Genomic DNA, 24,808 nt, shown 5'->3' with positions numbered 1-24,808 from the left:
TCAATTTCTCTCCTGACACTCACTACAAAACACCATAATGTGACATAAAAAGCACAAAAACTCACATTCTTCTAAATGACGAAAGCAATGTTCCATAACTACAGAACATCACAACACACATGAGCTGATATGTGCCCATTAGTGAGCAGAAGTGGAAAAGCGATTTCATTTCCCACCACTTGAGAAGCAACACACAACTATGCATCAAATAAATCACTGGCGCTGGGAGAAAACGTGGGGAATATTCCCATACTCATATGCACATTTCGCCTCTCGAAGGTAGGAATATGATGGAAAAAATTAGGCCAAATCTCAACTACCATCACTCATGCCTGAACCTGAAAGAGCTTTTAGATCATCTTGTAATTACAAATTATTTTTCTAATTAATTTTCGGTTTCGTGTTCCATTACCATCTGGTTATGAGGGTTAAAGCTAATTGAAAATGTTATTAAGATAATAATGTTTACTCTACATGGTGTGGATCCAGTTGAGAACGGATGAGATCTCATTCTCTCGCTTTTTCATTCTTGCTCTTTCTCAAACTGACCCTCCCCCATCTTTCTTCTCTAGAGGAATGGAAATCATAAGGAATTTATAGTTTCTGATGCAGATTCTGGTTCCTTAGGAATTCTTTTAGTACTTTGCAGTTAGAAATATTTGGAAAAAAAATTTTTTTTATTGAATTTACAACCCGTAGGAGTCAAAAGGATGAGATATTTTCAGAACAGACATGACAAATCAGTAATTTGATATTAATAATTTATTTCATTTCAAATACCACTTAAAACAGCAAAATGCATGTGTATTTTTAATCTACAATCTCCCACAGATTGTACTGATGCTACTGTATGAAATTGATTCAATGAAAAAGAACCAAATCATAAGATTCATTTATTTGTTAATCTAGTTGCACTATCTTTTTTCGTTTTTTTTTTTTTTTTTTAAATAGCCAACTCATAAGAGTCATTATTTAAGGGTTGAGGCTGTACTCATGGCATTATATGATTTTGATTCACTAAAAAGAACCGACTCATAAGAGTCAGTTATTTGTACTACACTGGTGGAAGAAGTTTAACAACTATTAACAGAACTGAGAGCCATAAAAATGTCATAAAAAGACATAAAATTTTTGTTTTTTCTTTAATGGGGCCGATACTAAATGGGAATCATTTCGTGGTTCCCAAACCTACTCCTCTGCACCATCTGTTCTGCGCTCTCCCCTTCTTTCTCTCGTGACTCAAGGCTGTTTGCTTATTGTAATTGCGCGTGGTGGGAACACTTTTTTTCCCTTTTGGCAAAACAGAAGTTCTCTAATCCATACTGACATGGTGTTTCTGGGGAGTTGGGCTCTATCTTAACCTGCAATAGTGCACTGTCCATAAATGAAGTTCCATATTCATGCAAACACACACACATAGATACACAAAGAGAACGGCACATGCTAACACACACACACACACACATCCTTGGCAGCTCTTTTTTTTTGGACTCTCATCTCCACTTGGCCATTCCATACAATAGAGAAAGGAAAAGCCTTTCTTGAGGGGGTTGAAGCTTACCCATGTGTTAAGACATAATGAATGTGTGCGTACATGCTCTTTTCTCAACAGCCCCCAAGAAAAAGCATGACACAAATTCATGGAGCGCTGAGCATTTGCAGCCTCTCTGCTCACCCAGCCACTTCTCGTGTGGAAATCAAATGTATTGTTTTACGGCATCTTTGTGATATGCCATATACTAATGCATTTATAGCTCAACACCGACCGACCGTCCTCTTAAAGAAACATGCCAGGAATTACCCTTAGCGAATCCAGTGTGGCAACATCTATAATATCTAATCATCTAATATAGTTGTTCATGTCAAACTCTATACTGGTGTTTGTTTTTCATAGTACAATCCTGTGAACGACCTGTCATGAATCTCATTTCCTCTTCAGCTCTCAGCCAATCAAACGCCTGTAAATATCCACAATATTCTCAGCTGTTATTAACAGCGGCGCACATGCTAGAGGCCGTTTGCAAACAGAACATGCATGATGCAATTAAATTAGCAGTTTACATTGAGGTTCAATCGCTTTATGTATCACTCAAGAGTGAAAAATGCTGCAATTTTCCTGGATGGGCGCAATCAAATTAGAGTTGATAGTCAAACGATGTGCCCGTGTTTATGCACAGCTGAAAATTAGGTTCAGTTGCATATCATGGCTCCCCGTCTGCCTCTATAAAGGGGTGAGTTATGCATTGTGAGGCTGAATGCACAGCAAAAGCCTTGAAAACCAATCGACTATGCATAGATGCCTTCACTTGAGAAGCCTGAACCAAGAAACTGATTTTGAACTATTTGGGCCATGACAATTTAATTGGAAATGAGAATAGCAATGCTTTGTGCAATTTCGTGACAGGAAGATATTCATAAACAAAACAACTGTGGAAAAAGAAGGGAAAATGGAGGGGAAAAAATGCAAATAAGCAAAATTAATTGTGGAGGAAGAGAAAACACATGAGGATGAAGACAAAAATAAGTGGAGGAAGATGAATTAAATAAACAGTTCACCAAAAAATGAAATTCCTGTCATCATTTACTCAGCCTCTTATCATTTAAAACTAACTAAATGTCTTTGATAAAGCTCTTCTGGATTTAAATACAATGGAAGTAAATGGAATGGGCACTGTCAAGATATAAAAATAAATAAATACGAAATAAAACAAAAACAACTATTATCATAAAAGTAGTCCTTATGATTCATGAACTATATCACGTTGTGTTCTGGTCATTCTGACCCAGAGAGGATTTTCATTTTCCTGAAAATGCTAATTAATGTTAATGTCATCACATTTGACTACTTACTGACTTTGCTCACACAGGGTATAAGAACTTCACAGAAAAATGGATTTTTGTTTTTGTAGGGTTTTTTCCCCTCACTTTGTTTCACTTCAAAAATGACCAGCCTACAAAAACTTGCTTTAATCCAAATATTGGATTAAATATTTTCAACAACTTGTTTACTTTTTATAAGCACAGATTTTTCTATAAAACCTGAACTTATGCACCTCAGGTTTTGTGTAAACACTGCCAAAATTATCCACAAATAATGTTTTTTTTTCTTTCTCCACATAAAACCTAAGGTGCATAACCTCAGTTCAATGAGAACTATGATCAATCAGCTCCAAAACATAATCCAAAACCTGTGAAGTTGACAAAAAGATTGAAAGATTGGCGATAATACAGCATAATGAGATATTCAAATTGAAAATTGAACAGATTGAAGTTTGAAGCAGAATTAAGGTTTAATTAAATTAAAAAGTCTTTCTAAATCTTTCCCTTTGACACTCAGATTATTTGAATTTGTATATTCAAATACACCACATTAGGAAGCACATTTTTTACATCATCTCTCTGTGCAGTCGATATTTAGAACTCCAGGAACAAGCAATCAAACAATCAGCTATAATAATCATTGTCTAATGTAATCAAAGCCTCGGTCTGATTATGTTAAGCAAACAAAGGTGGTTAATGTCACTCATTAAACAGCTTCAGCATGCCTAAACATTACCCTTCAACCCGTTCAGCAAACAGACCATTTTCTGCTCTGGGGTTGTCTGTAACCCTCTATCCTCACATTATGTACAGTACGTAATGCACTTGATTGACACGTGTGCCCTCCCAGCCCCTGAACCCACGGCCTGATCCAGACCCAGCTGAACTGTGCCATGCATCAAGCCTATTTTCTTCCTGAATGTAGGAAATGGATTTGCATTAATAAAGTCTGGAGTGTTAAGCCAAGACGTACTGTACCTGAACCCCATTTCCCATTTGCCTAGTGCAAAAGTTTTCACTGACGTAAGCATCGAAGAGATGAGTGGACATTCCGAGAATGTGATAGAGGCATGGATTTTGAAACCCTGAAAGGTCAAGGTTTAACCTAAAAAATTCACAACATAATATATATAAAATACATATTACACAAAAATAAAATGTTATATAAATATGCTACATATAATAAATATAGAGAAGAGCAGGCAGGGAGAGGCCATCGCTGAGAGCGGTAAGCACAGAATGACAGCTGAACTCATGGAACCTGCTCATATTAGACAACACAGCGCGGCCAAGTGTTTGTCATCCCCTCGCAAACAATTAGCTTTCATTAAGCGAACTAAATCTGTATGCTTCCCTCCTGTAGAGAACGCAGCGGGGGCGGCCGCCTCTCTTGGCCATTTCCACCCCCGGCACAGCTAGAGGCTGAACATCCAGCCGTGATGGAGATCTCCTCTGCAGGCCAGCAGGGAAAATTAACAGACTGTTTACGTTCGGCGCTTTTAATTTATGCCAGGATGAACCCATCAAGGGTGCTGTGGTTTGGCCGCGGGGGGCCTCTGGATGTGACAGAGGTCGTGAGCTCCGTTTCTCACCTCATAGATGACAACAGAGTGCTTCGTTTCATATCTGAGCTCTCTCAGCTAGCTGATGCAAAATTATATGGCTTCAAAATGTCAGACAACAAACACAGCCATGAGACAGTAACAATGCACTCAAAGTAGATGCACAACCCCACATGACTTGTGCAGGACTTTTGTGTGCAGCGTATCGTACAACGCCAGAACATTATCCATCTCCGCATGCATTCTATTCATACCTCGAGCAATCAATCTACACTCAGGTTAATATAAAACCCTCCAAAACAATTGGAGAGCCATTGAAGGCATGGTGGCTTCTGAAATAAAACTAATGGATATCCGCGGGAGACTGCCACGAAGAATGATTAATTAGGCCTTAAACGTGAGCTTTAAAGCTGTACTCTCCGTCTCATTAGAGCCGAAAAGCAAGCATTTTTAGCTACAATAGTTATTATCCTTTCATAGCACTCCAAGTTGATCTTTTGTCCCGGTCCCGCTGTCTGATATTAAGGCTTCTACTGTGGAGATGTCTGACATTTAACAGAGCCTGCGGTGCGGCTTAGGGGAGCGGGGCGACTCTCTGGGGGGAGACATTGTGCGAGACCCCCTCCCTGGTGGCTTACAGCAGCCTGAAATTACTCACCTTGTCACCTGCTGCCGTAGCGTTCAATAACATGGGATGACACTGAGGTCTGGGCAAAAATTAGCTCTAATTGGCCTTATCAGCCACAGTATGTGCTGTAGGACCTCCTGGAATCAATTAGACAGAATTAGCAAAAAAAATGCAATCATAATCATAACAGTCATACATTTACATTCTGCAAATGGGCTTATTAATGCGATATGTGATGAAGTTTTTATGTTTTTTTGTTAATATTAATTTATTTATACAAAATTGTAATTATCATAAATAATGTGATTATGATTATGATGACGAAGGCAAGATCAGAAACAAAGTTCTTATTAACATTTAAAGTTTTATGTATAATTATAAAAATTATATTTAATTATATATATATATATATATATATATATATATATATATATATATATATTAAAGTTTTATATATAATTATAAGAAATTCTATTTAATTATATATATATAATTAAATAGAATTTCTTATAATTATATATAAAACTTTAAATAAATGTATATATGTTTATGTATGAATAATGTGTGTGTATATGTATGTGTGTATATGTGTATATGTATATACACACACACATACTACATATATACTTTCTTAGCTCTTATTTATTAAAAATATATGTTTTATATCTAACTTTCAGTCAATAATCTGCAGTCTAAAACATGTTAATGTAATGTAACATCAGTATCACACATAACATTGTTTAAAATATTAGTAAATATATAATATTAATGATATAATATACTGTTCAAAAACAGTAACGTTATGTATGATTATGATCTAAAAAAAAATTTCATAAGAACTTAACTTTTTTATTATGCTGTAACACCATAATCACACACATTGTATGATTTATTATAATTAATTTTAGCTAAAAACGTACTATTAATAAATATAACAATCAATAAGAAAAATTAAATCCTGTGCACAATAAAAAATAATATATCTAATATAACTGTTAACTGAATAACTGAATAAAAGAATAATGAGATTATAATGGTTACAAAAAAGTTAACACTCTCATAGAACAAGTTCAACCATCATTATAAAGTGATTAGTGAGATCCTCATAAACCTGTTTTTAAAAATTGATTTAAAAATCTGGGCATCAAAAACAAAACATCTGCTCACATTAGTGACAAATCAGTTATAAGACACGTGTGTCAACCCCAGAGAAATGATGGTGTTAGATGTGCCACATGACACCATGTACATCAAGTTAAGGGAAGCCCTATAGCGATCCTCTTTTCCTGCAGCTATGCTAACTTCTCTATCTACTTTAATACATCAACATTTCAACCCATAGGGGATTTTATGTTGTCACATGGATGACGTTATTCCTTATGCATCTTTACTTCCGTGCTACAGGGCAGGAAATATCACACAACCACAGACTGAAGTTCATGCTAGGTTACATGCTCCCTTTGTACAAAAACCTCTATAATTGGGCCACATTTCATCTGTGCGCATGAAAAAAAAACCGTCAAAAGAACGGTGATAATGCTATGCAAAAAAATGCATTAAAGTCCACTGGGATTGTCAGCCTGAAGATATAGTATCAAAAAGCCGCCGGTCTGCTGCCAGTCAGCTTTTATGCAGATGTGTTTCGGCCCGGACTGCCTTTGAACAATTTGTCATACTTTGATATTGTATTAACCTGCGAATGCTGACTCTTCATTTGTTCAATTCTGAGGGGAGAGCTACAGCGCGGGAAAAGGCAATATTTCAGTGGGAAGGGAAGAGAAAGAGAGTGGGACACTCAGTAGATCCGGCTGAACATTAAAAATGGCTGAAGATGAAGGCGAGGTGCGATTCATCATGTGGGTCGGCTGGTGTGGGCCAGTATCTGAGACTATTTACATTGCTTGAGCAAAGGTGAGGTGTAAACACACTTTTTCTCAGGGTTTACGTTCTGCTCAATGCACCTAATTGGCTTTCGAGTGCATCATCCTGTCCTTGGAGAATGGGAGCTGATGAATGTTTGTCTGGGCACCGCTGTGGATCCAGAACAACCTCCCCTGCTGAAACACAAAATAAACGCTTCAGTAATAGCAGTGGCTCAGGATATTAGCCTTTTGTAAGACGTGGAACAGCAAACATCCGCCCAGTTTATTCTGTTTACTAAACAATCATATCCTACCTGGTCTCATGGCATTTACGTACCTGGGTGCACTTTTTAGCATGACATGAAATACGTACCAATAAATACATATCACTGCAGTTTCCAAAATAAATGAACAATTTCACACAAATTTACAGAGTTGCGATTAATAAAGCGTAATTTTCACACAATTACTTGAAGAATATCATGCTATGACTTCAAAACAATATTAATATGCTGGGAGATTTGAAAACTGATGCTTTTGAACGTTGGCATCACACATATTCAGCTGTGTGGTTTTCATAGATGATAAGTTTGTTTGGTAGCTCGCGGAATACGGAGACGGACTTAGGAGACGAGAAGCACCGGTTCAAATCCTGTTTAACAAAGCAGTTAAAATCTGTGTAAAAGGAAGTTCAAATGGCACAGTTGCATCAGCTAATACATTTTTATATCAGTTTTGCATTTGTTAACACTATCGGGTAGGTTTAGGGTTGGATTTGGTGTAGGGCATATTTCCAACACGATAGAGCATTAACCTTTAGCGACAGTCCCCGGATATTTGAATTCTGAACCGCCGCAATACATATCTGAAGCAACGTAATAAAAAAACAGCAATACGTACCAATATTTACATAATGAAAACGTGCCAGGGTTCACATATGGAACCTGTGCGAAACGTGCAGCAAGGTACGTAAAACGGTGTCGCACAAAAAGTGCGCAGAGGTACGTATTTTTATGAGACCAGGTTGACCATATCAGATCCATTTTTGGGTAGTGAGGCACTGGTTGAGAACCACTGATGTATTATACTTTATTTCCTAAAGGTTTTTGGTTTCTAAATCCACAAAACCATCTGCTCATATTGTTTTTTATGCCTGAAAATCAATAACTGAATGAAGGCGAAATGAAAAACTATAATGGATGTGGAGTAACACTAGCATTCTTTATTAGCTTCAGCAAAAAACTCACTTATAATAGCTCATACTTCACATAAAATCAACAAGCATTTTTTACCTTCACACATCTAACTGAGGAGCATTAAAATATGACATTAGTAACATAAGAAGGCTTTATTGTGTACTTTGACACCTGATATACTGCATATTAAAGTCTGTTTCTGCAACAAAATAAAAAAGGTAATTGTGACTTTTTATCTTGCAATTCTGAAATAAAGTCATGAGGAACAAATTCAGGAGCTTTTTGAGTTGAGTTTTCTCAAATTGTCTTTGTAGCAGATTTTTGAGTTTTCTCAACTTTTTGTTGTATAAACTGAAGAAAACATGTTGAGAAAAAAAATCTCCTGAAGCTATACACGTTTAAGTTCTCTCAACTTTGGATTTTTTACAGTACATATTTATTAGATTATGTAAAACATGAATAATATTATGCATTAAACAATTTAATTGAGGAAACACAGGCTTCATCAACCCACACACACACAAGCCTGCGTTTGCCGTTTTTCACAGAGATCTTTAAACATTGCAAGTCGATTACAACATCCAATTTAAGAAGTTTCCACGTCTCGCATGATTTCTGGTAACGCAATTTCTGTGATTTGGTTCAACGCCCATCATCACAAACTGTCAGCACACGTTATTGTAAAACACAAGCCTATCATGAGTGATTATTTTCTCACATCCTCACAGATAATTGAGACATACAACTAACGCTTTATCATAAAGCATGTAGCAAACACACCAATCTTTTTCTGAAATGTAAGCACCACATAGGGAATCTTAATGAATATTGTCATTTTAAACTATAACTAACTTGTCAAGGACAAAAAAAGCATTTGACAGTAAACTTAATTAAAAACACTTCCTGATGTCTTTAAGAGAAATTTTTATGGAAATGAGGCTGAAAGAATGGAAGATATATGCACATTTGTCAAGAGGTTAAATAAATTCAGCATTTGTACTTCAAACTCAGCTGAACCCCCTGGAGATCACTTGGAGGAGACCCTGATTTCCATGCTCTTAAAGCACCAGCACACCCTCACACGCACATGAGCACGCACACAACCACATATCAGATAGAATAAAAATCAGGTTATTTAAACATTTTTCTGCCTGCCCAGAATGCAAAGGGCTCAGCACTTTTTCACAAAAGAACTGTCCTTTTTTATTAAAATGACTGGCTTTCCTGTGTCACACAGCGCTCTGCACAGACCGTACATTTTTTTTGTTGATGCAGTTAGCTGCGCTTCGGGCAAAATAACAACTTGCTTTTTCCCCCCCTCTTTTTGTGAGTCTGGAGCTGATGGCTTTTTCCCATTTTTCTGCAGAAACACAAGAAAAAAAAAGATTACTTCCATGCCAGTGACCATTTGGTGCCCTTATAGTGATGTGTGACCCTGTTATATTTGATTTCATTTGTTCACTTTTCATTACTGTTTTTCTTCTGATCTGTAGAAAAGGCAGAGCGGAGCACTGAGACATCTATTTAGAATGACAAAGGAGACCCTTGTCTGGTACCAACTACCTCAGAAATGAACTTTTCAAAAAAAAAAAAAAAATGCTGTTCAGAGTGGAATGACATTTAGTAACAAGAAAAACATTTTTCTTTAAAGAAAATACATTTCTTACTACAAGCAGTTTATATATGATTTAGTCATTCAAAAGTCAATTTAACATTCTTAAATATAATTTCATGCTCAAATTAAGGCTTTTCTTGTATTTTACATTACTATCAACCAGTATCATTACGTGATTTATTTTGTCACATAACTATGTGCAACCCAATCACAAATTAGCTATTTTGTTCACACTTTATACTTTATTGTAAACAGTATTGAGCCATATTTTTTAAACAGAAAACTAATAGTCTATGCTTAAACCAATTAAAATTTACTAGATTCATACTAAATGCCACTATATATATATATATATATATATATATATATATATATATATATATATATATATATGAGATAATAATTAATAAAAATATTAATAATAATGCAATATATATATTAAATATACAGTAAAAAAAAAAAAAATACCGTAAATGAAACAACTTGTAAAGAAAAAAGAAATCATTTAAATAAAATTAAAAGCTGTTCAGGGTCACTTTGTGTGCTTGTTGATATTCTGATATTCTGTTATCGTGGTAAACAGTACTGGTATTTTACATGCTGTGTGTGAATCTGATTTAGGCAGCTTCTCTTTGAGTTAATGAGCTTCAGGCATCTCATGCTTCAGTAATTAGCAGCATAAGTCTCCATATCTGTTTGGTCAGTGCCCTTCACACCAGGTTACATCCAGAAATAAGGTGGCAATGCTCCACGCATTCCATCATAGTCATTACAGACTGGCATGAAACCAAGGGCAGAGAGGTATTTCTTAAGAACGACAGATATGCTAAATGCTAGTGGTGGGTGTGTGAGAGAGAGAGAGAGAGAGAGAGAAAGAGGGATAAATGATGGGGGAAAAACCCTTGAGTCCTTATTTCTTAAGAGATAAGTAATTATCTTTCTGACTATAAAGCTAGGCTGATTTGTGTCTTTGTGGAACAAGAGTTAAATCTGAATGAAAGGGTCTTTGCCTCTTTAACCCCATGTTTCCCTGCAGACACAATTAGACAAAATGCTAATTATGACTCACTTACAAACAATAGCATTAATGCTCAGTTATTTAGTTTAATTTGATGATTCAATTGTAGCTGTTTAGTAGGATGACTGGCAGCTAAAAGCAGTATAAATGCTGACATCTTTAAAAAATAAAATGTTCGCTGATGAGAAAAACATGCGAATGCAACACAAATTAGAAAATAAAAGGACGCTTGTGTTGCTTGCAATTTTATCTTATCTGTTTTCATGGAACATCAACAATAAAAAGGGGGGGGAAATGATTTGTTGAGGCTTGAAGTTAATTTTACAAAGAAATAAACTAAAAATTATAAAACAAATAAAGCCTTTGAACAAGTTTCTGATATGCTGAGCCCCAGAGTATAATAAAAAAAAAATTAAAAAAAAAAACTTTCAGCAGCTGACCATTACTCACCAGGATTATTGCTAGGATGGAGTCACGCTCTGAGGCTTCACGGTTTATGACTGCGGAAACAAACAATGATTACTGTTGTTGTTTTACACACACACTTCATACTAGGACAGACAAAAGTGATGGTTGGATGAGAACAATTCATGTGAAAGTGTGATGAGCACTGAAGTTTACCACTGCACTGCGCTTATAATGGCAAAGGAGATTCTTATTCTTATAAGAGCTGATGTGAACCAAAACCTTAAATCGCTATTCATTTGTTGAAAGGTTCAAATTACAAGAACACATTTGGCAAGCTTCCAAAACAAACATGAAGTCTTGAACTTTCTCCTTTTTCTTCATTATTAAAAAATGTATTGCTAAATAATTTATTTTGTGATTTTTTTTTTTTTTAAATTTAAAAAAAAAAAAAGCTACACTAAGCATGTTGTTTATGTTTGGAATACGCAATTAAAAGTTTACATTTTATCTATGGAACAGACTATTATAATAAAAGTTAAACAGAAGGGGGAAAATTTCACATAGGTAAAAATATAATTAAATATGAATAACAATGAATTGAATATAATTAATTAAATAAAAGGGGAATATATGTTTTTAAATATTATAATTTCATATAATAATTTTATACAATTAAATATAACTTGTAGCTATGTGCTTAAATACATTAAACTAATGACATTTTTTAAGGCTTAAATAGGCCATAATATTTTTCTGATTATTTATGTGTTCAAGTTTTGACCTTTTGAATATTAAGTTCAACATAAGAAAACTCTCTGAATATTTACAATGTATCAATTAATTTAGTCATAAGTTCAAGTTCAAAATATCTGTATTTGGTATGTGCAAGAACAATTACTTGATTTATTTAAAGCACATTTTTCCCCATAGGATCTTATTTCATAGTCAGTTCCATTCATAAGATATAAAATGTTTTTGATATTTTATTTGAAGCTTATGTATATAATTCTCAAAGTTAGTTTTTTATTTAAAAAAATGAAAAGTAACAACTGCTAAACTGCAAGTTTGCAGTCAAATTCTAATGGCATTACAAGTGAATCATATTAACCCAAAACATCCTTAATATGACCCGTATCACTGCTGTGTCATGCAATGTTCATAGATCATACCGCTTTTTCTGTAACAGGCATTAAGTAGTGTTCTACTTTTCCAACAAGCAAATAACCAGCTATTGTAAACAGGAGAACAAACAAATCGCAGTCATAGTCTGCATCTCCTCCAGCGGGAGCCTAGCGAATGGTTTTATCAGAGGGGATGTGGTGTGATTAGAGGAGACAAGTGCCCCCTGTGCTCCTCACTTTGACTGTGCTGATGGGCCTGATCCACATGGGAATGACTGCTCCTCGCCGCCCCTCCTCTAGCGCTGCCACCCCTGGAGTGATTCCTCCCCTTCCCCTCTCCGCTCTTTCCTTCACCCCTGAACGTCTGAGGGGACAGAAGCCCCACAGCGAGTGCTGTCACCGAACAGGGCAGTGTCGCTCACTCTGCCTCCGGAGCGCTCGCTCACACAACCAGCACTTTCTTCTCTTGCATTCTCTTTCTGTTAGTGTTATCTTTGTCTCTGCTTCGCTTTGTTGCTGTTGGTTAGGAATTCATCCTTTTTCTCTTTCCCTAGAGATATATGTAATAAAACTAGAGAATATATGCATTATGAATCGCATATTAACACATTTCAGAACAATGAAAGAAATCAACATACTGTATAATATGTACTGAATATAAGCCATATAATTTGTTATTACACTTTCTTTTTTTTTAACAAATCAATGCTTCTATTCATCAAAGATGCATTAAATTAATAAAAAGTGTCAGTAAACATTTCTACATTGTTTCAGAACATTTCTATTTAAAATAAATGCTGTTACTTAGAATTTTGAAAAAATCCTGCATCACATTTTTTTAATATGCAAAAAAATAAGAATGATTTCTGAACAATCATGTAATTGCAGTTTAAAAATGTATGAATAAATTACATTTTAAAATATATTAAAATAGAAAACATTTACTTCAATGATAATAATATTCCACACTGTGTTTACTGTATTTTCAATCAAATAATTGCAGCATTAGTTGGTATAAGAGACATTTAAGATCAAAAACGTAAAAATAAATATTACTGAACCTTTGAATGGTAGCATATACAGTACAATTTTTATAATGTATATTGATGAAAAATATATAATGATGTCTTTGCATTTCAAAAGATATAAAAAATTACATATTGTTTTATTTGGTTTTGTTTTGTATTTATCTTTTTTATTTTACTTATTCGGAAAAGTGTCAAGATTTCATAACGCATCAAGTACACTGAATTCAAATTTTATTAATCTTTTTTTTTTTTTTTTTTTTTAAAGAGTGGCAACAAAAAAAATAAATGTCTGAAATGCATTACACAATTCAAGGGGTTCAGTCAACAGTACATTATAGCCCTGCTCTAATTAAAGCTGCTTTTTAATTCCAGCTCTAATTAGCAGAATATTCATCTCTCCTTCATCCAGCCAGTTTTGATATTGAACATTACTGCATCTGCAGGGGGCTGATCTAGGTCTGTTCCCCTGTTCTCTCTCACTGACCCCAGAGCTCTGCAGAGGAGCTGAGCTTCATTTATGAACTTGGTGAGGAGTTGCCAGTGAGCCAGAAAGTCACTTGGAGTCATTTTCAGCCCAAGCCTAATTACAACTCTGTCGTCTCTAAACCATTCCTCTTTCAAAGCTCACTCTAATAAATATTAACAAATGAATTAGAGCTAATGTTTTTGAATTAAGTGTCTGTGACCAGCCGTCATTAATAAGAACTCTAGAGCGCTTCACTCATGAGCTCATTACTGAATAACTCCTAATTTATTGCAAATTTCTTCCCTCTAATGGTTTCTTAAATGCCATTATAGAGAAGCATGCATGCTTTCTATTGAAAACAGCCACAAACCAGCTGGTAAAAAGACAGAGAAAATACACAGAAATGCATGAATAAGTCCAGCTAGATTTTTCGTAATAGTGGTTCGATGCTGAGCAGAGCTGCCAGTGATCTCAGACACTCCCTTGAGAGATCACCTAATCCGGACCAACCAGCCAAAGGCCATCAGTAATATCTAGAATGAATGTGCTCTGTTTTGGTGCTGGGAGGGATATTGGGAGGGGGTGGTCTTAGCTTAACAGTGTTACAACTAGCGGTTGGTTCACTTATTAGTAGACTTCAAGAGTAGGGGATTTCAAAGTGGGGGTCGAACAGGGGTGCTAGGAGGTCAGCAGAAAAGGTAATTGTCTAAAAAAAAAAACAACACATTTTGTATAAAATATACAAAACTTAATATATCAGACATATCACTTTATAATAACACAACACTAACATTGTCCATTGCAATGGGATCCTCATATTTGGGGGTCTTTTAAAGTAATTGTTAGTCTGGTCCTCTTAGCAGGAGACTGACCTCATTACTGGGGGGAAATAAAAAATAATCATTTCCAGGCCTCTAAATCCTTGTGAGAGTCATATACCTTTTGCCCTTTTCTTGCTCAGTTTTCAGACATTTTATTTACACTAAACACTCTCAGAATCAGAATCATAACGTTTTATCTCATTCTGAAAGCTGTGACGGACTGAATTTCAGTTTCTGCTAAAAATCAATCCTTATTCAAGATGATTTACAAAACCAAAGGCACAATGATTGTCTATTTATGAACCCGTCCCATTAAGAAGGACCCACATGCCTGAAGCTACAGTGTTTCTAACAGCCTCATGTCAAATTTCTCACAGTAACAAGCAAAAACTTGCATAATATGTGAAAAATAAATGCATACATAACATCACACACTACCCTAGTCAGTTTTGAGAGGTCTCATTTATCATAGTTGGCATTTCAAAGGTGATTATTTTTTTAAGCAAGGCTGGAGATAAAATATACCGGTTATTGTTTCAGAAATCCCCGTCAGGGCTTCAGAAATGTAGACTCAAAAGAACAAAGAATTTAAAGAAGGGGTGAACATTTGTCCTTGCCATCACAGTAAATGAGGAAAGTTGCTTAGGATAAGTGGTGGGAGGAAAAAAGGCTTAGCAAGACCCACAGAACTCTGGGAAGATGAACATTTGGTTTCAACCTTGCTAGAAATCTAATTTGACTTTGTATTTTACCTGAATTATTGATGAGACAGAATGACATACCAATGGACAAAATCATGAATAGATAGATAGATAGAACAATAGATAGATAGATAGATAGATAGATAGAACAATAGATAGATAGATAGATAGATAGATAGATAGATAGATAGATAGATAGATAGATAGATAGATAGATAGATAGATAGATAGATAGATACAACCCGATTCCGGAAATGTTGGGACGTTTTTTAAATTTGAATAAAATGAAAACTAAAAGACTTTCGAATCACATGAGCCAATATTTTATTCATAATAGAACATAGAGAACAAATGTTTAAATTGAGAAATTTTACACTTTTATCCACTAAATGAGCTCATTTCAAATTTGATGCCAAGTACAGGTCTCAAAAATGTTGACATGGTGGCAACAAAGGGCTGAAAAAGCAAGAAATTTTGAAAAGATTCAGCTGGGAGAACATCTAGCAACTAATTAAGTTAATTGACATCAGGTCTGTAACAGACTATAAAACATAACATTTGTAACATAAGCTATAAAAGATATGTCTTAGAGAGGCAGAGTCTCTCAGAAGTAAAGTGCGAAGAAAGATTGTGGAATACTTTAAAAACAACCTTCCTCAATGTCAAATTGCAAATCTACAGTGCATCTACAGTGCATAACATCATCTAAAAATTCAGAGAAACTGGAGAAATCTCTGTGCGTAAGGGACAAGGCCGAAGACCTTTGTTGGATGCCCGTGGTCTTCGGGCCCTCAGACAACACTGCATCACTCATCGGCATGATTTTGTCATTGACATTACTAAATGGGCCCAGGAATACTTCCAGAAACCACTGTCGGTAAACACAATCCACCGTGCCATCTGCAGATGCCAACTGAAGCTCTATCATGCAAAAAGGAAGCCATATGTGAACATGGTCCAGAAGCGCCGTCTTGTCCTGTTGGCCAAGGCTCATTTAAAATGGACTGTTTCAAAGTGGAAAAGTGTTCTATGGTCATCTCACGGACGCCGTGTCCTCCAGGCTAAAGAGAAGTGAGACCTTCCAGCATGTTATCAGCGTTCAGTTCAAAAGCCAGCATCTCTGATGGTAAGGGGGTGCATAAGTGCATACGGTATGGGCAGCTTGCATGTTTTGGAAGGCACTATGAATGCTGAAAGGTATATAAAGGTTTTAGAGCAACATATGCTCCCCTCCAAACGATGTCTATTTCCAGGAAGGCCTTGTGTATTTCAGCAGGACAATGCAAAACCACATACTTGCAGCTATTACAACAGCATGGCTTCGTAGTAGAAGAGTCCGGGTGCTGAATTGGCCCGCCTGCAGTCCAGATCTTTCACCTATCGAGAACATTTGGCACATCATTAAACGAAAAATATGTCACGACCACGAACTCTTCAGCAGCTGGAAACCTATATCAGACAAGAATGGGACCAAATTCCAACACCAAAACTCCAGAAACTCATAACCTCGATGCCCAGATGTCTTCAAACTGTTTTGAAAAGAAGAGGAGATGCTACACCATGGTAAACATGCCCCCGTCCCAACTATTTTGAGACCTGTAGCAGGCATCAAATTTGAAATTAGCTCATTTTGTGCATAAAATTGTAAAATTTCTCAGTTTAAACATTTGTTATGTTCTCTATGTTGTATTGTGAATAAAATTTTGGCTCATATGATTTGAAATTCTTTTAGATTTCATTTTATTCAAATTTTAGATAGTAAAACTGTAGATAGATAGGTAGATAGATAGATAGATAGACAGATAGAGTAAACCAACAGTTAAAAAATGGTTACCTGATGTGTCTCAGGGCGGCTGTAGATCTCAGATTCCAGGTATTCCTGTGTTCAAAAGCACATGGATGTATATAAACAAAACACTGACAGTGTAAGTGATGGGCCGAGCGCTCACAACAGTAGCCAGTTTGTGACATCTTCATTCTGCTGCTGTGCACGAGAGCCAAGAGCTTCCACGCTCTCTCATCCATGAAGATGCAGCTTTCTTCTAAGTTGCTGACTTAATTTGCAGACTTGTCTTCTTTTGCAGACAGAGGAGCAGATCTCTACGGCTTCTTTAACAAACACTGGAAAATCAACATACATATATACATATATATATATATATATATATATATATATATATATATATATATATATATATATATATATATATATATATATATATATATATATATATATATATAGATAGATAGATATATAAGTGGCAGGCCGTGCATTTTACACCTAGGCCTTCAATGGCATCCTGCATGAATGAATCCACCTCTTAATACCATCATAATGATGCCACGGCTATACACCATAAATATTACACAGAAATGCAGTGTAACAGGGCACTGCATCACAGACAGGTATCTTATGTAGCGAGAATGAATGCTATTACTAAAGCTAGAAACCCAGTTAACACAATTCAACTAGTTGCCCCAAATCTCTAGCTGAGGCATTTACCTGACAAAATGAGTCCACCCGATGTTCTTACAGACATTTATTAACTCAAACATATTTATACCTTACAGATAACATTGGTGTAAAACAAATAAGGCGATTACATGTGTTTTAAAGTTGGCCTAACAATTTAACGAACTCTCACTGCTTTTCGTCTTCACAAGTCTCCCTGCCGCTCTGCGGGAGGAAAATAATAGTTAGCACAGCTTTACTGGGAAAGTGAGCAAGTAACATAAAAAAAAAAATCATACAAGACGATGAAGAAAAGCGTATACATGTGTTTTAACGTACCCCTAGGACTCTCATCTTCAAGCCGAGTTTCCCCGCCTATCTGACTCTGCAAGCGGCACTGCGGCCAGAGAAAAAGTCCAGATAATACAGCTCAACTCGGGAAACTGAGATATTCTTATGGAAACTTAAACCTGGTTTTATATCTTGCAAATAACACCAGAATACAACGCATAAAGCAATAAAAAAAAAGTTACAAATGAAGTTTAGCCTACCATACTCTAGTGGTTTTTCATCTTCACGAGTCTTCACAGTGCCGGTGCTGAGGAGGTGTGTGGTTGTTTTTCGCGGTCATTTAGTACTTTAGTATTTAGATTTACAGTAGTTAAATATTTTTCAGAATGCACTGAAAATATACAATAATGCTCTGTACACAGCGTATACAGTAAGAAACCTGAGAAACATTAATAATACTGTGAAAACAAAAATGATTTACAGTGATGCTGTTAGCTAGCTTTGACTACACTCTCTGATCATCCAATCAAAGGATGAGAAAATGCTGACACTATCGTAAGCCTGCTAGATGGCCCTGGTGCTGCCATCTCGAAATCTGATTGGTTAAAACAACGTTTCATTGCCATTGATTTTAAGCTACAGACACCTGGGGCCTCATTTATAAAGTGTGCGTACGCTCAGATTTGATCTTAGAGTGTGCGTACGCTTAAATCCACGCCAAAGCTCATATTTATAAAGATGGTCTTTGACGTGGAAAAGTGCTTAGCGTCACGTCAGGGTCTGAGCAGACGTACGCACTTTTTATTGTCGGAGTATTGCAGGTTTTTTAAAATGTAAGCTGTTCTTGCAGCTCCCTGTTCTAAATTATGATGATTGGTAATATTTTATATGTTAATGATATTAGTTAGGAGTCGTTTACAAGGCAGAGAGCTGAAACCATTCAATTGCGCGCAAGTTGAAGATAATTTGCGATTCATAAATTTCACATCTGAAAGAGACGCGTAAGCGCGTTTTCTGTTCGTACGTTCATTCTATGAATCAAACGTACGCATATTTGAGAAATGATCGTAAGATCAAATTCAGGATGGTTTCTGCGCAACATTTTCTAAATGAGGCCCCTGCACTGTTGATTCTGAAGGCCTTAGGCAGATTTCTTTGACCCTGTCAACACGATTGCTGAAATGTGATTGGATAAAAGCTCTAATATAAACATACACTACTGGAAGCAGCACAACCAAGAGAAAAGCTATGAAATGAAGAGAATAGACTATTGGAAATAATTTAATACGCATTCATGGTAAAAAATATATTAAAACTAAGTCAGTAATTCTGATAGTGTTTAGGCCAGAAGAGAAGGCTTTGCTGGCCCTGACGACCCACCACTGATATATACAGTATAGATAGGTATATTTGTAGGTAGTGTGAAAATTCAATCTATTCTTTGTTTTAGTTTTTTGATGTTTCCTATAAAGACAACATTCGCCTCAGAGTAAATAAATAAATTTAGTTATATAAATAAAGTAATGGTGAGACAGTTTAAAATTAGAAAATGTCACAATATAAGATGTAAAGTCATAATTTTAAAAAAAATGAGTCACAAGTGTGAGAAATAAAGTCACAGTTGAGATATAAAAGTAGCACTCTGATATATAATAAATATATCAAGTAACAGGCTTCCATATTTTTCCGTACCTACTGAAAAATGTTTGTCATGGTAACAAAGGCAATAAAAAGTTAGTGAGTCTATCACGTAAATGTAGTTTGTGATTCAGTAAAAATAAAGATGTAGGAGGAGTTTTAACAAGGGTTTTTGCCCAAATATGAAAATTAACTCTTGATTTACTCACCCTCAAGCCATCCTAGGTGTATATAACTTTCTTCTTTCAGATGAATACAATCTGAATTACATTAAAAATGTCTTGGCTCTTCCAAGCTTTATAAGGGCAGTGAATGGTGGTCAAGATTTTGAAGTCCAAAAAAGTAGGTCACACATGATGATAAATATGATGATCTCCAGACTGCTTAAACACACGGTGCTTTCAAGTCATATCAGAAAGATCGTATTTACGAATGCCACCAAAGCTGTAATTACGAATAAGAAACTCTGAACATTCTTTAAGCTCAGAATTATCAATTTTGGGTCTTCTCGGTGAGAAAACATGTCAGATGAAATGGATTCCGTGTCTTGACTGTAAATTTGTTTTTTAATTTACAATGTTGCATGTACAAAATACCCTAATATTGTACAATTGCTATATGTGAATATATAACAATTAAATTAACAGAACATTCATAAATTGAATAAAAACAAAGTTAAAAAAAACTTGCTTAAAAAAAGTTATCTTGCTATGATTAAAGTGACTTGAACGCAAACGACTTCCAAACTCATAAATACAAAATTCCCAAAAGGACTTGAACGCACCAATTCTGCCAAATATTATTGTGAACAAATGTCAGTCCATTCCATCATTCAGAGTTACTGACAACATACGAGAAAAATCCTATTTATAGTCCTACAATATTTATAAATCTAAACGCTTTATGGAGGCAACTTTTGCTCCAACAAAGAAAAATGCACTCACTATATGGAAATGAATCCAAACTGTTGTTGTAGAGTAATACAGAATCATAAACGAGTTGTTTATCATTTCGCAAGGCCGCATTCACAAAGCTTTACCCGCCTTTGGAAAATTGCTGTGGCAACATCACCATCATAATGAATACCAATAACTCTCTTCCCCTCTGTGATGAATATTACACCAAATTAATCTTCTTAAGGCGGCTCTCAATTACAGAACCGCATCACCCAAACAATGATTAATATGAACCTATTAGTATGAGCTGAGGTTCAGGATTATTAATGGAGGCTTTGCAGTAAAAAAAAAAAATAAATAAATAAATAAAGAAGAAGTAGTAGTTTGGCTCACTCTCCAGCTGCAGTTTCATGCCGTGGCAGGATAGGCTCCTCCAGCTGGGCAGTCTGGAGCAGGGCACCCCCTGGGGGACTGGAGGGCCAATTACGGAAGATAATGATTCATCACGGGTCCTAATAGAGCCCCCTCTCCTCCTGGTGACTAATTAGGAGAGTACGGCTCTCAGGGTGGAGGGAGCTGGGGATGAAGGGTATAAGCAGAGCACAAGGCCAAATTTGGGATGATTGCATGGAGGATGGCCGATCCCTCCTGGGCGGCGCATGCGAGCTCTCTATTACAGGACATAATTGATATTTTCATGAAAAATTAATGGCGGCTGAACGGCGACAGCCTCTTCATTTTCGCCAGCAGATGAATGAGTACAGGGGGAGGGACAAAACGGGGCAGACGAACAAAGATCCATCAAGGGTCCGCGTCCTTTGAAACCACAGCGAGAGGGATCACCTTCTTCTGCACTAAGAATCTGAAGTTTGCGGACATTAAGAGGTTTTCTTGTTTCTATGGAGACAGAGTGGTAGGGATAGCATATCAATAGAGTAGACAGCAGATTTGGGAGAGAGATTTTGCAGTCAGTCAAAATGTAGTATCTTAATATCACAATAGCTTATTTTCACACGCATGTTTTTGAAATGAATAATAGTACAGTATGTTATAGGAAACGTTGAAATATGTTAATATTCTGCATAGTTTTTGTAAGATTATACAGTTACAATAAATGCTTTTTTTAAATTTCATAAATGCTGTTCTTTTTTATAGTCATCAAAAAATCCTGAAAAAAACTGTATGATGGTTTCCAAAAAAAAAAAAAAAAAACATTAACAAAAACACAACATTTTTCAACATTGATAATAAGAAGAAATGTTTCTTTAGCTCCAAATCAGCATATTAGCCTAAACTAAGCATTGGAAGGATCATGTGACACTAAAGACTGGAGTAATAATGCTGAAATTTCAGATTTATCATCACAGGAATAAATTAAACTTATAAATTACACTTACATAACATATATTAAAATAGAAAACAGTTAAACTGCAATAACAGTTCACAATTATACTCTTTCTACTGTTTTTTATAAAATACAAATAAATGCAGATATGTTGAGCATAAGAGACTTTTTAAAAACAAAAAAATCTAAAAAAAAATTTGAACAGTGGTCTACATATAAACATTGTGCAATATTGTATAAAAAAAGATTCACACAAATCAATTGTGTGAATCAATTAAGATAAAATGACTAATTAATTGTGATCAGTTATGATTAATTGTGAGTAATATTTGTAAAAAATAGTAATAAAAAAATTTATGGAAAATCACCACATTTATGTTTATTTATACGGTATATAACAATTATTTATTAATATTTCATTAAAAGGTATCTTTTCTGCAAGTATGATCCAAGGCCAAATAGTGTGAACATATAAACACTAGCCACAGAAAGTGAGAAAACCATTAGCATAGCCTCAGGAATTTAAAAACTGACCGCCGCTCACTGGACATTTCACTTTGAAAGTGTCACGAAACGTGCAAGCAGCAACGTAATATCATTTAACAGAAATGTCGCCACAGGCACGTTTTGCAGTGTGCTGGGATTGATGAATTCAGTGGTTTTCAGTGCAGTTGTGGGCCATTTTCCTCCCTTCTAAAAGTACACTTATAACTTTATCCACTTCAAGGACACGCAATTGGATTATGATCCAGCACCAGAAAGCAATGAGGTAATAGAGGCCAAGGAGAAAGAAAAAAAAAAGTCCTCATTATAGTGTGTATTCTAAATGGATCTAAATCACAAAGGGACTAAAGCGTATAGTTTGAATAGTGAGATGGCAGCAACACTTAAGAGGACATTAAGTGAGCCAGTGAGTAAAGTGACAGCAATTCTAATCATACCAGATGCTTAAAAGCACTATGTATGAAATAGTGCTACTATTCAATCACAGTCACAGAAAAATGGCATCTTTTAAACATGGGATCCTGCCATTACACATAAACTGTGATTTAGATGATAATATGTTCACCGCAGTTACAACCAAACACCCCCGACCCCAAAACTGAGCACACATTAGAAATCATCTTCCACTCTCGCCCACTCAAAACAAAAAAACTCCAATTTTCACAATGAGCTGAATGTGTTCTGCTGCTCATTTCAGCAATATTACTATCTTGTTTAACGTCTGCCTCTGAATCTCCCAGGGGACGAATGACTGTGCTTCACGAAGGAGTTTTTTTGTGGATGATTTGCATTTGATCCCTCGTTGGAAAGTCAAACAGCCAAATACATTTGCAGCTGGAGCGTGGTTCTCGGTTAGTTAACATTTGCAGTACTGAGGCAACAGAATAATAACTCAAAAGAATGGCACAGAGTGAAAGGCGAAATTGTTCAGGGTCTCTCTTCGAAGCCGCCAGTGGTCCACAATCGGTACAGCCAATTGCCTTTCTAAACTCTCGCCTCTCCTAAATTGTTGTCAAGGGTTTTGCAATGTGATGCTTTCTGAAATTAAACAAGGAGAAGGAGAAAACAATCTTAAACTTTGGCTAATTTATCTAACGCCTCTTAGTCGGGAGGCTTCAATTACCTTGAGGAGCTAATTTTGCCTCCCCAATCATTGACTGAGAGATACTGCATGGTATAATTCATATGGAATAATTACATTGCCACGCTTTACGTGACAGTAATATGGAATTGGAGTGATGGGGACATCTTCCAGTCATGGTGCCGAGAACAAACATATTCCCAGCAGGTCTAGTTAAAGCTGTAAAATTGAACTTAAGTTGTTATCATATTGCAAATAAGTGCAATAAGGTGCCCAAGATAGATGACTGTAAGCTAAGCAAAATCCAATTGTAAACAAAGCAATAATTTACCATACCGAGAATGCAGCAGAAATAAGAGCCTCAGGCTGTTACAACATGCAGATATGCAGTGTTTGATTGGTTTAAAATGTGCCTTTGGTATTCTGGTCTCGCACAGAGCCAAGAAAAATACACTTGGATTGTCTCTCAAGGAGGTTTAATAATAATTCCTGGAGAGAGGTATCCATTAGGATTCATGTTCATCTCAATGGTACTCACTCAGCTAGCGCAAGACCTCCCTGAAGTTGAAATCTGTCATCTGTGTGCATATTGTTTTAAGCCAATCACCCAAACTGCAGGAAAATGACTTCATGATGGTTGATAGAGGAGCGATATTTGATATATTTGACATATTTGATTTTTATCTATCTGTCTATCTATATACAGTATATATGTATAAGACAGTCTAGATATATCCAATCAGTGTTGCTTTAGTATCATTAACATAATTAGTTTTTATTCATCTTTTGAAATAGTTTTAATTTTGTTGTGTGTTTTGGGCATTTTTATTAGTTATCATTTGAAGAGTTCATTTGCAAAAACGGATAACTTAAAAATCATGTTTTTTCATTGTGCATTCCAATTAATCTCAATCAAACTGCAGTTGGGTTATTTTGATTAAGTAAAAATAACTAAGAAATACAGCTAACTGACACAATAAAACAAAAACATGATAACATAATAAAAAACAATTTTTGAAAATTAAAAAAAAAAAAAACGGAGTTATCTGTTTTTGCAAATAAACTCTTAATTTGTAATACAACAGTTTTTTAAAATAATTTTTATTTCAGTTTTAGATTTTATGTTAGTACATCAAGTTAAACAATGAAAATGAGAAATGATTGACTGAAACAACTAACTGAAATAAAATCAGTTTTTATAATTTTTCAAATATGTTTATGGGTTTAGTTTTAATTTTAGTTAACTTTTAGTATAATAATCCTGTATCTAATATACATATAACCCTGTATCTAATAAATACATATTCCCTATAATTTATTTTTGTTAAGTTTATTGTAAATTTATTTTATTTTAT

At 35.4% G+C, this 24,808-nt stretch overlaps 1 long non-coding RNA gene across 1 annotated transcript; it reads right to left on the bottom strand.

The window, feature by feature from the left end:
* Nucleotides 1-6,116: 6,116 nt before the first annotated feature.
* On the bottom strand, nucleotides 6,117-12,927 carry LOC131532188 (uncharacterized). Its single transcript, XR_009268855.1, has 4 exons — nucleotides 12,468-12,927; nucleotides 11,152-11,201; nucleotides 9,325-9,428; nucleotides 6,117-7,064 (listed from the first exon to the last, which is right to left on the bottom strand). It is a non-coding gene; the product is annotated as an uncharacterized LOC131532188 (long non-coding RNA).
* Nucleotides 12,928-24,808: the final 11,881 nt, after the last annotated feature.

This window comes from Onychostoma macrolepis, chromosome 23, assembly GCF_012432095.1.
Source record: "Onychostoma macrolepis isolate SWU-2019 chromosome 23, ASM1243209v1, whole genome shotgun sequence".
Classification (NCBI taxonomy): Eukaryota; Metazoa; Chordata; class Actinopteri; order Cypriniformes; family Cyprinidae; genus Onychostoma; species Onychostoma macrolepis.
This window is presented reverse-complemented; position numbering and strand designations above follow the sequence as displayed.